At 48.2% G+C, this 14,957-nt stretch overlaps 1 protein-coding gene across 1 annotated transcript in view; it reads left to right on the top strand.

Moving 5' to 3' along the window:
- ttc6 (tetratricopeptide repeat domain 6) overlaps positions 1-14,957 on the top strand; it is a 554,053-nt gene that overhangs the window by 445,666 nt on the left and 93,430 nt on the right. The window lies entirely within an intron of this gene.

The following is a 14,957-nucleotide window of genomic DNA, read 5'->3' as shown; positions in this document are numbered from 1 at the left end:
ATTAGAGAGGTGGCATCAAACTTTGAAAACAATTATGCAAGCTTGTAGCCAAGATTACCATCATGATTGGGACAAAAAGATTCCATTTTTATTATTTGCCATTAGGGATGCGCCAAAAATATTCTACCAGATTTACTCCTTTTGAATTGGTCTATGGACACAAAGTTAGAAGATCGCTGAAATTAAGTAAGAAGTCAGAGACTCCACTTTTGGACTATGTATTGAATTCCAGAGAAAGATTAATGGGGCTTTTGACGTGGCAAGGAAGCATTTAAAGGTAGCACAGCAGGGAATAAAGGCAATGGCTGACAAGAAAGCACGTAGAGTTTTGTAGCAGGGGGAAAAGTGCTGGTGTTATTACCTGTGTCGGCATTGCGCAGGTCAAGGGCACACAGCCTGAGTGAGAGAGATACAGACCGAGTGAGAATTTGGTAATTTGGTGCAGTGAGGTAACCAGGAAAGGTAAGTGGTTCATCTAATTTTGCTGTTTTTCAGTTAAAAGTGCAGTGTAGATTAGTGTCTGATTGGCTGAAGCTGCCCCCACCCTAATTGCTGAGAGGCAGTTATCTGGCAGTCACCTGAGGCCTGGTAAGGGGCACAAAGGTACACATTGTTTTCTTCTCTTTGAAGTTTTAGTGTGAGTCATCCTAAAGTCTGTATAAAAGACAGACAGAAAGCGCACATTAGTAAGCATTGCGCAGGTCAAGGACACACAGCCTGAGTGAGAGAGATACAGACCGAGTGAGAATTTGGTAATTTGGTGCAGTGAGGTAATTCGGTGAAGAGTGGGAGAAGGTGTTTTTTCCCTACTGTTTTGTTCTCTCTCTTTCTTCGGGCCTAATTTCGGGAGCCGTTCGGAGGAGGAGGAGCAGTCTCTGTGAGTATAAAAACCTAACGGAAACTTCCTGGTTTCCAGTTTTTTTCCCAAAAGTGATGTCAGAGGGAAGCTGTGATCTGAGTGGTTGATAGCAAATCTGCCCCAAATTTTAAAAAAAACACAGCTAAACTCATAAACTTAAATTAAACTAATTAATTAATTAGTGATGGCTGGTCAGGTGATGTGCTTGAGCTGCTTGATGTGGGAGCTGGCAGATCCCATTGCGAGCTGCAGCGACCACATCTGCAGTAAGTGTTGGCTGCTCGAAGAGCTCCGGCTCAGAGTTGATGAGCTGGAGTCTGAGCTTCAAACACTGAGGCACATCCGGGAGGGGGAGACTTACCTGGACACTGTGTTTCAGGAGGTAGTCACACCTGTCAGAGTAAGTAGTTTAAATCCTGCCAGTGGCCAGGGACAGCAGGGTGTGACTGCAAGTCAGGCAGGTAAAGGGAACCAGCAGTCAGGAACTCAGGAGCCTCAGCCCTTGACTCTGTCCAACAGGTATGAGGCACTTGCTCCCTGTGTGGATGGCGAACAGGGCTGCAGGAAGGATGAGTCAGCTGACCAAGGCACCATGGTTCAGCAGGCCATTCAAGGGGAGGGAGTAAATAGGCAAGTTGTAGTTGTCGGGGATTCTATTATCAGGGGGATAGATAGTATCCTTTGTGAGCAGGATAAAGAGTCCCGCATGGTATGTTGCCTGCCCGGTGCTAGGGTGCGGGACATCTCTGACCGGCTTGAAAGGATACTGGAGAGGGAGGGGGAGGATCCAGTTGTTGTGGTCCATGTCGGTACCAACAACATAGGCAAGTCTAGGAAAGAGGACCTGTTTAGAGATTATAAAGAGCTAGGATTCAAATTAAAAAACAGGTCCTCAAGGGTCATAATCTCCGGATTACTGCCCGAGCCACGTGCAAATTGGCATAGGGAGGCAAGAATAAGGGAAGTTAACACATGGCTGAAAGAGTGGTGTGGGAAAGAGGGGTTCCTTTTCATGGGACACTGGCATCAGTTTTGGGACAGGGGGGACCTATACCGTTGGGATGGTCTCCACCTGAACCGAGCTGGGACCAGTGTTCTGGCGAAAAGAATAAATAGGGTGGTCAATAGGACTTTAAACTAAAGATTGGGGGGGTAGGGAAAGTCAGGGAACCAAGAGGTGAAGTAATCAGTGGGAAGCGTAGCTGCTTAGGAATACAAAAAAGCACGAAAAGACAAAACTCAGGAGAGGTTATGATAGTCCCCATCCCACAAAATATGACACAGTGTATGGAAAGGCTCAGTAAACCAAGGTCCACCACACTAAGAAAACAAAAAGGGACGGTCAATAGAGAATTAAAGGTGCTATATTTAAATGCGCGCAGTGTACGGAACAAGGTAGATGAACTTGTGGCCCAGATTGTGACTGGCAGGTATGATGTGGTAGGCATCACAGAGACATGGTTGCAGGGGGTTCAGGACTGGCATTTAAACATCCAGGGATTCACAACCTATCGAAAAGACAGGGAGGTGGGCAGAGGGGGCGGGGTTGCCTTGTTAATTAGAACAAAGAACAAAGAAATGTACAGCACAGGAACAGGCCCTTCGGCCCTCCAAGCCCGTGCCGACCATGCTGCCCGACTAAACTACAATCTTCTACACTTCCTGGGTCCGTATCCCTTTATTCCCATCCTATTCATGTATTTGTCAAGATGCCCCTTAAATGTCACTATCGTCCCTGCTTCCACCACCTCCTCCGGTAGCGAGTTCCAGGCACCCACTACCCTCTGCGTAAAAAAGTTGCCTCGTACATCTACTCTAAACCTTGCCCCTCTCACCTTAAACCTATGCCCCCTAGTAATTGACCCCTCTACCCTGGGGAAAAGCCTCTGACTATCCACTCTGTCTATGCCCCTCATAATTTTGTATACCTCTATCAGGTCTCCCCTCAACCTTCTTCGTTCCAGTGAGAACAAACCGAGTTTATTCAACCGCTCCTCATAGCTAATGCCCTCCATACCAGGCAACATTCTGGTAAATCTCTTCTGCACCCTCTCTAAAGCCTCCACATCCTTCTGGTAGTGTGGCGACCAGAATTGAACACTATACTCCAAGTGTGGCCTATCTAAGGTTCTATACAGCTGCAACATGACTTGCCAATTCTTATACTCAATGCCCCGGCCAATGAAGGCAAGCATGCCGTATGCCTTCTTGACTACCTTCTCCACCTGTGTTGCCCCTTTCAGTGACCTGTGGACCTGTAATCGTAGATCTCTTTGACTTTCAATACTCTTAAGGGTTCTACCATTCACTGTCCCTACCTGCATTAGACCTTCCAAAATGCATTACCTCACATTTGTCCGGATTAAACTCCATCTGCCATCTCTCCGCCCAAGTCTCCAAACAATCTAAATCCTGCTGTATCCTCCAACAGTCCTCATCGCTATCCGCAATTCCACCAACCTTTGTGTCGTCTGCAAACTTACTAATCAGACCAGTTACATTTTCCTCCAAATCATTTATATATACTACAAAGAGCAAAGGCCCCAGCACTGATCCCTGTGGAACACCACTGGTCACAGCCCTCCAATTAGAAAAGCATCCTTCCATTGCTACTCTCTGCCTTCTATGGCCTAGCCAGTTCTGTATCCACCTTGCCAGCTCACCCCTGATCCCGTGTGACTTCACCTTTTGTACTAGTCTACCATGAGGGACCTTGTCAAAGGCCTTACTGAAGTCCATATAGACAACATCCACTGCCCTACCTGCATCAATCATCTTAGTGACCTCCTCGAAAAACTCTATCAAGTTAGTGAGACACGACCTCCCCTTCACAAAACCGTGCTGCCTCTCACTAATATGTCCATTTGCTTCCAAATGGGAGTAGATCCTGTCTCGAAGAATTCTCTCCAGTAATTTCCCTACCACTGAAGTAAGGCTCACCGGCCTGTAGTTCCCGAGATTATCCTCGTTACCCTTCTTAAACAGAGGAACAACATTGGCTATTCTCCAGTCCTCCGGGACATCACCCGAAGACAGCGAGGATCCAAAGATTTCCGTCAAGGCCTCAGCAATTTCCTCTCCAGCCTCCTTCAGTATTCTGGGGTAGATCCCATCAGGCCCTGGGGACTTATCTACCTTAATATTTTTTAAGACACCCAACACCTCGTCTTTTTGGATCTCACTGTGACCCAGGCTATCTACACACCCTTCTCCAGACTCAACATTTACCAATTCCTTCTCTTTGGTGAATACTGATGCAAAGTATTCATTTAGTACCTCGCCCATTTCCTCTGGCTCCACACATAGATTCCCTTGCCTATCCTTCAGTGGGCCAACCCTTTCCCTGGCTACCCTTTTGCTTTTTATGTACGTGTAAAAAGCCTTGGGATTTTCCTTAACCCTATTTGCCAATGACTTTTCGTGACCCCTTCTAGCCCTCCTGACTCCTTGCTTAAGTTCCTTCCTACTTTCCTTATATTCCACGCAGGCTTCGTCTGTTCCCAGCCTTTTAGCCCTGATAAATGCCTCCTTTTTCTTTTTGACGAGGCCTACAATATCTCTCGTCATCCAAGGTTCCCGAAAATTGCCGTATTTATCCTTCTTCCTCACAGGAACATGCCGGTCCTGAATGCCTTTCAACTGCCACTTGAAAGCCTCCCACATGTCAGATGTTGATTTGCCCTCAAACATCCGCCCCCAATCTATGTTCTTCAGTTCCCGCCTAATATTGTTATAATTAGCCTTCCCCCAATTTAGCACATTCATCCTCGGACCACTCTTATCCTTGTCCATCAGTACTTTAAAACTTACTGAATTGTGGTCACTGTTACCGAAATGCTCCCCTACTGAAACATCTACCACCTGGCCGGGCTCATTCCCCAATACCAGGTCCAGTACCGCCCCTTCCCTAGTTGGACTGTCTACATATTGTTTTAAGAAGCCCTCCTTGATGCTCCTTACAAACTCCGCCCCGTCTAAGCCCCTGGCACTAAGTGAGTCCCAGTCAATATTGGGGAAGTTGAAGTCTCCCATCACCACAACCCTGTTGTTTTTACTCTTTTCCAAAATCTGTCTACCTATCTGCTCCTCTATCTCCCGCTGGCTGTTGGGAGGCCTGTAGTAAACCCCCAACATTGTGACTGCACCCTTCTTATTCCTGATCTCTACCCATATAGCCTCACTGCCCTCTGAGGTGTCCTCTCGCAGTACAGCTGTGATATTCTCCCGAACCAGTAGCGCAACTCCGCCTCCCCTTTTACATCCCCCTCTATCCCGCCTGAAACATCTAAATCCTGGAACGTTTAGCTGCCAATCCTGCCCTTCCCTCAACCAGGTCTCTGTAATGGCAACAATGTCATAGTTCCAAGTACTAATCCAAGCTCTAAGTTCATCTGCCTTACCCATAATACTTCTTGCATTAAAACATACGCACTTCAGGCCACCAGACCCGCTGTGTTCCGCAACTTCTCCCTGTCTGCTCTGCCTCAGAGCCACACTGTCCCTATTCCCTAGTTCTCCCTCAATGCTCTCACCTTCTGACCTATTGCTCCCGTGCCCACCCCCCTGCCATACTAGTTTAAACCCTCCCGTGTGACACTAGGAATGAAATTAAATCAATAGCACTAAATGACATAGGGTCAGATGATGTGGAGTCTGTGTGGGTAGAGTTGAGGAACCACAAAGGCAAAAAAAAACATAATGGGAGTTATGTACAGGCCTCCTAACAGTGGTCAGGACCGTGGACACAAAATGCACCACGAAATAGAAAGTGCATGTCAGAAAGGCAAGGTCACAGTGATCATGGGGGACTTCAATATGCAGGTGGACTGGGTAAATAATGCTGCCAGTGGACCCAAGGAAAGGGAATTAATTGAATGTTTACAGGAGGGCTTTTTGGAACAGCCTGTGATGGAGCCCACGAGGGAACAGGCCATTCTGGACTTGGTGTTATGTAATGAGCCAGACTTGATTAAAGATCTTAAAGTAAGGGAGCACTTAGGAGGCAGTGATCATAATATGGTAGAATTCAATCTCCAATTTGAAAGAAAGAAGGTAGAATCAGATGTAAAGGTGTTACAGTTAAATAAAGGTAACTACAGGGGCATGAGGGAGGAACTGACGAAAATCGACTGGGAGCAGAGCCTAGTGGGAAAGACAGTAGAACAGCAATGGCAGGAGTTTCTGGGAGTAATTGAGGACACAGTGCAGAGGTTCATCCCAAAGAAAAGAAAGGTTATCAGAGGGGGGATTAGGCAGCCATGGCTGACAAAGGAAGTTAGGGAATGCATCAAAGCAAAAGAGAAAGCCTATAATGTGGCAAAGAGTAGTGGGAAGTCAGAAGATTGGGAAGGCTACAAAAACAAACAGAGGATAACAAAGAGAGAAATAAGGAAAGAGAGGATCAAATATGAAGGTAGGCTAGCCAGTAACATTAGGAATGATAGTAAAAGTTTCTTTAAATACATTAAAAACAAACAGGAGGCAAAAGTTGACATTGGGCCGCTCCAAAATGACGCTGGCAATTTTGTGATGGGAGACAAGGAAATAGCTGAGGAACTAAATAAGTACTTTGCGTCAGTCTTCACAGTAGAAGACATGAGTAATATCCCACCAATTCCGGAGAGTCAGGGGGCAGAGTTGAATATGGTAGCCATCACAAAGGAGAAAGTGCTAGAGAAACTAAGAGGTCTAAAAATTGACAAATCTCCGGGCCCAGATGGACGACATCCTAGAGTTCTAAAGGAGATAGCTGAAGAAATAGTGGAGGCGTTAGTTATGATCTTTCAAAAGTCACTGGAGTCCGGGAAAGTCCCAGAGGATTGGAAAATCGCTGTTGTAACCCCCCTGTTCAAGAAGGGAACAAGGAAAAAGATGGAAAATTATAGGCCAATTAGCCTAACCTCGGTTGTTGGCAAGATTCTAGAATCCATTGTTAAGGATGAGATTTCTAAATTCTTGGAAGTGCAGGGTCAGATTAGGACAAGTCAGCATGGATTTAGTAAGGGGAGGTCGTGCCTGACAAACCTGTTAGAGTTCTTTGAAGAGATAACAAATAGGTTAGACCAAGGAGAGCCAATGGATGTTATCTATCTTGACTTCCAAAAGGCCTTTGATAAGGTGCCTCACGGGAGACTGCTGAGTAAAATAAGGGTACATGGTATTCGAGGCAAGGTACTAACATGGATTGACGATTGGCTGTCGGGCAGAAGGCAGAGAGTTGGGATAAAAGGTTCTTTTTCGGAATGGCAACCGGTGACGAGTGGTGTCCCGCAGGGTTCAGTGTTGGGGCCACAGCTGTTCTCTTTATATATTAACGATCTAGATGACGGGACTGGGGGCATTCTGGCTAAGTTTGCCGATGATACAAAGATAGGTGGAGGGGCAGGTAGTATGGAGGAGGTGGGGAGGCTGCAGAAAGATTTAGACAGTTTAAGAGAGTGGTCCAAGAAATGGCTGATGAAATTCAACGTGGGCAAGTGCGAGGTCTTGCACTTTGGAAAAAAGAATAGAGGCATGGACTATTTTCTAAACGGTGACAAAATTCATAATGCTGAAGTGCAAAGGGACTTGGGAGTCCTAGTCCAGGATTCTCTAAAGGTAAACTTGCAGGTTGAGTCCGTAATTAAGAAAGCAAATGCAATGTTGTCATTCATCTCAAGAGGCTTGGAATATAAAAGCAGGGATGTACTTCTGAAGCCTTATAAAGCATTAGTTAGGCCCCATTTAGAATACTGTGAGCAATTTTGGGCCCCACACCTCAGGAAGGACATACTGGCACTGGAGCAGGTCCAGCGGAGATTCACACGGATAATCCCAGGAATGGTAGGCCTAACATACGATGAACGTCTGAGGATCCTGGGATTATATTCATTGGAGTTTAGGAGGTTGAGGGGAGATCTAATAGAAACTTACAAGATAATGAATGGCTTAGATAGGGTGGATGTAGGGAAGTTGTTTCCATTAGCAGGGGAGACTAGGACCCGGGGGCACAGCCTTAGAATAAAAGGGAGTCACTTTAGAACAGAGATGAGGAGAAATGTCTTCAGCCAGAGAGTGGTGGGTCTGTGGAATTCATTGCCACAGAGGGCGGTGGAGGCCGGGACGTTGAGTGTCTTTAAGACAGAAGTTGAAAAATTCTTGATTTCCTCGAGGAATTAAGGGCTATGGAGAGAGAGCGGGTAAATGGAGTTGAAATCAGCCATGATTGAATGGTGGAGTGGACTCGATGGGCCGAATGGCCTTACTTCCGCTCCTATGTCTTATGGTCTTATGGTCTAACCACTAAACGCTAGATTTAGTGGACCATATCAAATTGAAAGAAAACGGAGTGAAGTCAATTATTTGGTACACACCCCAGGTAAACTTAAATCTAACACGCTTAAGGTATTGGGATAGAGGAGATGAGGACTCAGATGAAAGTAATGAGGCAGGCAGACGAAAAAGGGTCAAATACTGACAGTGACTTCCCTCCAAATTCATTTGGGTAATGAAAAAGTTCTGAAACAGTTACACAACAGGTTAGGTTATCATCCAGATACGAACAGAGGCAAATTGGAAAAGTTACTGCAGCCTTACAAAATGTATTTGTGGGAATTAATTAGGTAGAACGGAGATAATGAAGCATGATGTAGATGTGGAGGAAAGCAACATCCATTTAGCTTAAATCCAGCAGCAAAGTTATCACAAGTAAGGAAGAAAATTGAATATATGCTCCAGAATGACATTGAATTGAGTTCTAGTGATTAGAGCTCCCCTTAGTAGTGGTGGCAAAGCCGGATGGAACACAAAGGCCTTTGTTACGAGCCACGCCGATGTTAAATGCGGGGGTATCCCAAAACCCAGCAGGGTAACTTGGAACACCTGTTCGTTGTGGTGTTGTATGTGTTTTTTTGGTATAATGTGAGGAACGAGGTACAACCCAATGAGGACCAATCCTGTCATTTTGTGAACAATTAAATAAACTATGACACGAGTAGACTGATGCCCATAGACACCTAATGATACATTGAACTATCCCTTCGCCCCCAAACCTACATCACTAGAAGAGGCACTTCTTTCCCCAAATAACATCCAATATTAGGAAACACTATTTGAGCCTAATCCAGTAAATAATTACCACAACCAGGTTAAGTTGGCCACATCTGGGAAATAGTTGTCCGGTTCAAAGAAGGTGGAAAATGGCTTCCTCTTTTGGGAAACTATACCTGTAACTGAAGTTCTGATGTTAGCTGTCTCTCTTCCCTTTTTAGTTAATGTTCTACAATTATTAGGTGGAGTTGCAGGGATGGAGGATGAGTGGGCCTAGGTAGGCCATTCTTTTATTAGAGAGTCGGTGCAGACTCAGTGGGCTGAATGGCCTCCTTCTGTGCTGTGGAAATTCTATGGTTCTAGGTATGAGTCAATCTCCTTATTTCTCCGCTTTGAAATTAACACCTCTGTAGTCCAATTGATTTCTCTCGTCACATATGTAAAATTTTCCACTGATAGATTTATTCACATCTCATTATTTCTCAAGACGTTAGCCTGTAATCACTGTTTTTAAAAAATCTTACTTTCCTCCAATTCTTTAACAACAACAACTTGAATTTACAAAACACCTTGGAAAATAAAGATTATTATAACCGAGGAATGTTTCCCGGAGAGGCACAAATAAAAAATATAAATGTTGAATCAAGGAAGGAGATATTAGGAGGTGTACACAAAGGCTTAATCAAAGTGGCAAATTTTAAAGGAGGCTTTAGGAAGAGGGAGAACTAAGAGGAGTTTAAGGTCAGGAATTCTAGACTGTGGAATCTAAATGGCTGAATGCAAAAAGAGGGGATGCCTTTGGAAAGATTGTAGCTCAGAAGCAGGTTTCAGCAGGCAATGAGGTGGGGGAGCCATGGAAGAAGTGGAGCTATATTCTGCAATTTGATCTGGAAATGTTAATGTCGTGTTGGGTGTTCTGGTCTACAAACAGGTCAACATGGCTGGAGATGGTGTAACTCTATTTTATTAACAACTCAACTGTAATAACATACTGTAAGCTTGGGTACGTGCATTGCCAGCTTATCTGTGGACCCTGTCCTATCACTATCTAGGTGAGGCACTCAGCACATGGTGAATGTCTGAGAGGCAGGCTGTGAGCTCTGTGCTCTGAACTGGCTGCTGCTAGAATGAGCGGGAACTCTGGTGTCCCCTGTCTTTATAGTGCATGTGCTCTCACTGGTGATTGACTGCGATGTTGTGTATGCTGCATGTCCATCAGTGTGTCAGTGTGTGTGATTGCACCATGATATGCTGATGTATATCATGACATCCCCCCTTTTCGCAAAGAATATGTGCCTACATGAGAATAAATAAATGAGTGTGTCTGATCATGTGTGGGCAGTATTTACATCAATATGTACATGTGGCTATGCTATATACACGGGAAGGTGCCAGGTGCAGAGGAAAACTATGTTACACCAAGAACGAAACAAATGCTATTCACAAACGATGAAAAACTCTTAAACAGTATGGCAGAACAAGTCAAGTGAGTCCAATAGTGCAAGGTTTATAAATCAAGTCTTTGGGGTGGGTGACGAATTCGGGTTGACTGCCTCAAGGGTGGTTCAGGATCCACCTGCTGAGGAGTGGGCCGGGCCACGGTCGAGTGAGGAGGAGGCAGGGTATCCAGAAGCTCAACAAAGTCCATGTCAGGGACAACAGGAGGGTGTGGCACCGGTGCAGAATTTCATAGCGAGCGTGGAACCAGACAAAGGGCATGCCGATTGCGGCGGCGAATGGAGCCATCAGGCAAACAAACCAGAAACGAGCGGGAAGCCACCTGTCTAAGAACCTCAGCGGTTGCCGACCAGCCACCCTCCGGAAGATGTATGCGGACATGATCTCCAGGCACCAGGGCAGGAAGATCAGTTACCCGAGCATCATGAGCCGCCTTGTGTAGCTCACGCTCTTGTTGCATCCGCCGAAGTACCGGAGCATGGTCGAGGCCTGGGACGTGAATGGACAGCACAGTGGTCCTGAGGGTGCGACCCATAAGCAGTTGGGCCGGCGATAGGCCCATGGACAGAGGAGCCGAGCGATAGGCCAGCAAGGCGAGGCAGAAGTCAGATCCTGCATCAGCAGCCTTGCAGAGGAGCCTTTTTACAATCTGGACGCCCTTCTCTGCTTTGCCATTTGACTGAGGGTGCAGGGGACTGGAGGTCACGTGTGCAAAGTTGTATGCACTAGCGAAGGAAGACCATTTCTGACTCGCGAAGCAGGGGCCATTGTCTGACATCACGGTGAGCGGAATGCCGTGGCGAGCACAGGTCTCCTTACAGGCCCGGATAACAGCCGATGACGTGGTGTCGTGCAGGCGTATGACCTCAGGATAGCTGGAAATTTATCGATGATGATGATGTAGACCCTGCCGAGTGCATGGAACAGGTCCACGCCCACCTTCGACCAGGGGGACATGACTAACTCATGGGGCTTAAGGGTCTCACGTGGTTGTGCTGGCTGGAACTGCTGACAGGAGGGGCAAATGAGCACAGTGTTGGCAATGTCCTCATTTATTCCCGGCCTGTATACAGCCTCTCGGGCCCGCTGTCGGCACTTCTCAACGCCGAGATGGCCTTCGTGCAGCTGTTCTAAGACAAGCCGGTGCATGCTGTGTGGGATCACGATGCGGTCCAGTTTCAGAAGGACACCATCCACGACTGCCAAGTCGTCCCGAATGTTGTAAACTGTGGGCATTGTCCCTGGAGCTAACCGTCCATCATGTGGCGCATCACACGTTGCAGAAGGGGGTCAGCTGCAGTCTCACGGCGAATGTGGGCAAGGCATTCGTCGGTGGCCGGCAGATTGGCAGAAGTGAAGGCTACATGTGCGTCGACTTGGCAAACGAACCCCTCTGGGTCGGACGGAGTGTCGACTGCTCTGGACAGAGCGTCTGCTATGATCAGGTCCTTACGCGGGGTGTATACAAGTTGGAAGTCGTACCTCCGGAGTTTGAGCAGAATGCGCTGTAGGAGAGGGGTCATGTCATTAAGGTCCTTTTGGATGATGCCAACCAGCGGGCGATGGTCGGTCTCCACAGTGAACTGGGGAAGGCCATACACATAGTCGTGGAACTTGTCAACGCCAGTCAACAGGCCTAGGCACTCCTTCTCAATTTGCGCATAGCGCTGCTCTGTGGGGGTCATGGCACGTGACGCATAGGCGACAGGGGCCCATGATGAGGCGTCATCTCGTTGCAGGAGGACCGCCCCAATGCCAGATTGGCTGGCGTCAGTCGAGATCTTCGTCTCCCTTGCAGGATCGAAGAACGCCAGTACCGGGTCGGTGGTAAGCTTGACCTTGAGCTCCTCCCATTCACGCTGGTGGGTGGGAAGCCACTGGAATTCAGTTGTCTTCCTGACAAGGTGCCGGAGAGCTGTGGTGTGGGAAGCGAGGTTAGGGATGAATTTTCCCAGGAAGTTGACCATTCCTAGGAAGCGTAGCACCACCTTCCTGTCTGTCGGCTTCTGCATAGTCGTGATGGCTGCCACCTTGTCGGCATCCGGCCGCATACCCAACCGGGAGATGTGGTCCCCCAAGAACTCGGTTTGGCCAAAAGAACATTTGGCTCTGTTAAGGCGCAGGCCCTGGTCCCGTATCCGTTGAAAGACGTGTTGGAGGTGATTGATATGTTCCTGCAGTGTGGTAGACCAAATAATGATATCGTCCACATAGACGCGCACGGCTTCGATGCCCTCCATCATCTGTTCCATGATGCGATGGAACACTTCAGAGGCCGATATGATTCCAAATGGACTGTTGAAGGTACACAGCTTCCTGCTGGACTGATCCAATTGAATCTGCCAGAAGCCCTTTGAGGCATCAAGCTTGGTGAATATTTTTGCCCAAGCCATCTCGCACGTGATCGCCTCACGTTTGGGTATAGGGTAATGTTCCCTCATTATATTGCGATTTAAGTCTTTCGAGTCAATACAGATCCAGAGCTCGCCGGAAGGCTTCTTGACGCACACCATGGAGCTGACCCATGCAGTTGGCTTCGTCACCCGGGAAAGCACTCCTTGGTCCTGAAGGTCCTGCAGCTGCTGCTTGAGGCGGTCCTTGAGCGGTGCTGGGACTCTGCGAGGTGCATGAACTACCGGGGTGGCATCCTGTTGGAGCAGGATTTTGTATGTGTAGGGCAGTGTCCCCATGCCCTCGAAAACATCCTGGTTGTGAGAGAGGATTGAGTTTAGTTGCGCCCTGAATTCCGCATCTTGGAAGTCAGACTTGCCTGAGAGTGTACTCGCTGAACGAGGTGGAGGAGTTTGCCTGCCTGTGCGCCTAGCAGAGAGTCCTTTGAAGAGCCCATGATCTTAGAAGGGCAGGATGGCTTTATGCGAGTTGTGCGTCACTTCGAGTTGGCACGACCCCGTGGCGGGGATGACATTGCCATTATAGTCGACCAGTTGACAGATGGATGGGAGAATTGCTGGCTTGACCCTCAGGGTTTGAAGTGCTGACCATGCGAGGAGATTGGCGGAGGCACCAGTGTCCAGGCGGAATCTGATCTGGGATCGGTTGACCGTCAGGGTGGCACACCACTCGTCGTTGGATCAATGCTGTGCACCAACAGCGGCTGGTGCGTTCGACTCTGGGACAGCTTGTTCTTGTTGATGACAGCAATGCGGAAAGGCTCCCTGTCCTCAGTGTCACTGGTCTTTATGATGTCAGGATCGGACTTGGTGAATGTGGGTAGAATTGCCCCAACATTTCTGCGAGGCTGGTTAAATTGTTGCGAGTTGGCAGGCTGAGGTGCTCGACAGCAGGCAGCATAGTGGTCAAGCCTGCCACAGCGTAGGCATTGTCGCGCTTTGGCCAGAAATTGCCGCTTTAAAATGGGCGGATCCACAGTTGCCGCACGTCATGACGTCAGTGCATTCGTTGCGCCACCGCGCATGCGCGGTGCGCTCCTGCGTAGTGCGCGCCTGCACATCACGTTCCTCCGCATCAACGTCCCCTCTTTTGGCACGTACAAGCGCGGGAGGCCTCGGAAAGCGCATGAAAGCCGCCCTCCTCTGGGCCGTGGGCCGGGAGGTACTCGATCGTCTGGACCCGCTCCGCCTCGTGGGGCCCCTGCCGCGCCGTTTCAGCCGCCTGGATGTGTGAGTACCGGCTGGTGGCACTCTCATGCAGGACGCAGGTCTCGATGGCCGTCGCGAGGGTGAGTTGCTTGATCTTAAGGAGCTGCTGGTGCAGGGTGTCCGACATGACCCCGAAAACTATCTGGTCGTGTATCATGGAGTCAGAGGTGAGCCCATAGCCGCAGGATTGCGCGAGGATACGGAGGTGCGTTAAATAAGATTGGAAAGGCTCGTCCTTCCCCTGCAGGCGCTGCTGGAACAGGTACCTTTTGAAGCTTTCGTTAACTGCGATGCTGAAGTGTTCATCAAATTTTAGGAGCACCGTCTTGTATTTGGTTTTGTCCTTGCCGTCCGCAAATGTAAGGGAGTTAAAGATGTGGATGGCGTGTTGCCCTGCCGTGAAGAGAAGAAGGGAAATCTTCCTGATGTCCGATGCATTCTCCCTGTCTGTGGCCTCGAGGAAGAGCTGGAAGCACTGTTTAAAAAGCTTCCAATTCACCCAGAGATTGCCAGCGATGCGTAGCGGCAGCGGTGGGTTGATGTTCTCCATGCTGCAGGATGGCGGAATGCTGATAAGTTGCAGGTAGGTCTCACAGGGGCTAGTATGCGTCCGCTCCTGGAACCATGTCGTGTTGGGTGTTCTGGTCTACAAACAGGTCAACACGGCTGCAGATGGTGTAACTCTATTTTATTAACAACTCAACTGTAATAACAAACTGTAAGCTTGGGTACGTGCATTGCCAGCTTATCTGTGGACCCTGTCCTATCACTATCTAGGTGAGGCACTCAGCACATGGTGAATGTCTGAGAGGCAGGCTGTGAGATCTGTGCTCTGAGCTGGCTGCTGCTAGAATGAGCTGGAACTCTGGTGTTCCCTGTCTTTATGGTGCGTGTGCTCTCACTGGTGATTGGCTGCGATGTTCTGTATGCTGATTGGTCCCACTGCATTTCCATCAGTGTGTCAGTGTGTGTGATTGCACCATGATATGCTG

The sequence above is a fragment of the Scyliorhinus torazame genome, chromosome 2 (genome assembly GCF_047496885.1).
Source record: "Scyliorhinus torazame isolate Kashiwa2021f chromosome 2, sScyTor2.1, whole genome shotgun sequence".
In the NCBI taxonomy this organism is placed as follows: Eukaryota; Metazoa; Chordata; class Chondrichthyes; order Carcharhiniformes; family Scyliorhinidae; genus Scyliorhinus; species Scyliorhinus torazame.
The sequence above is the reverse complement of the archived record's forward strand: the minus strand, read 5'-3'. Positions and strand labels throughout refer to the sequence as shown.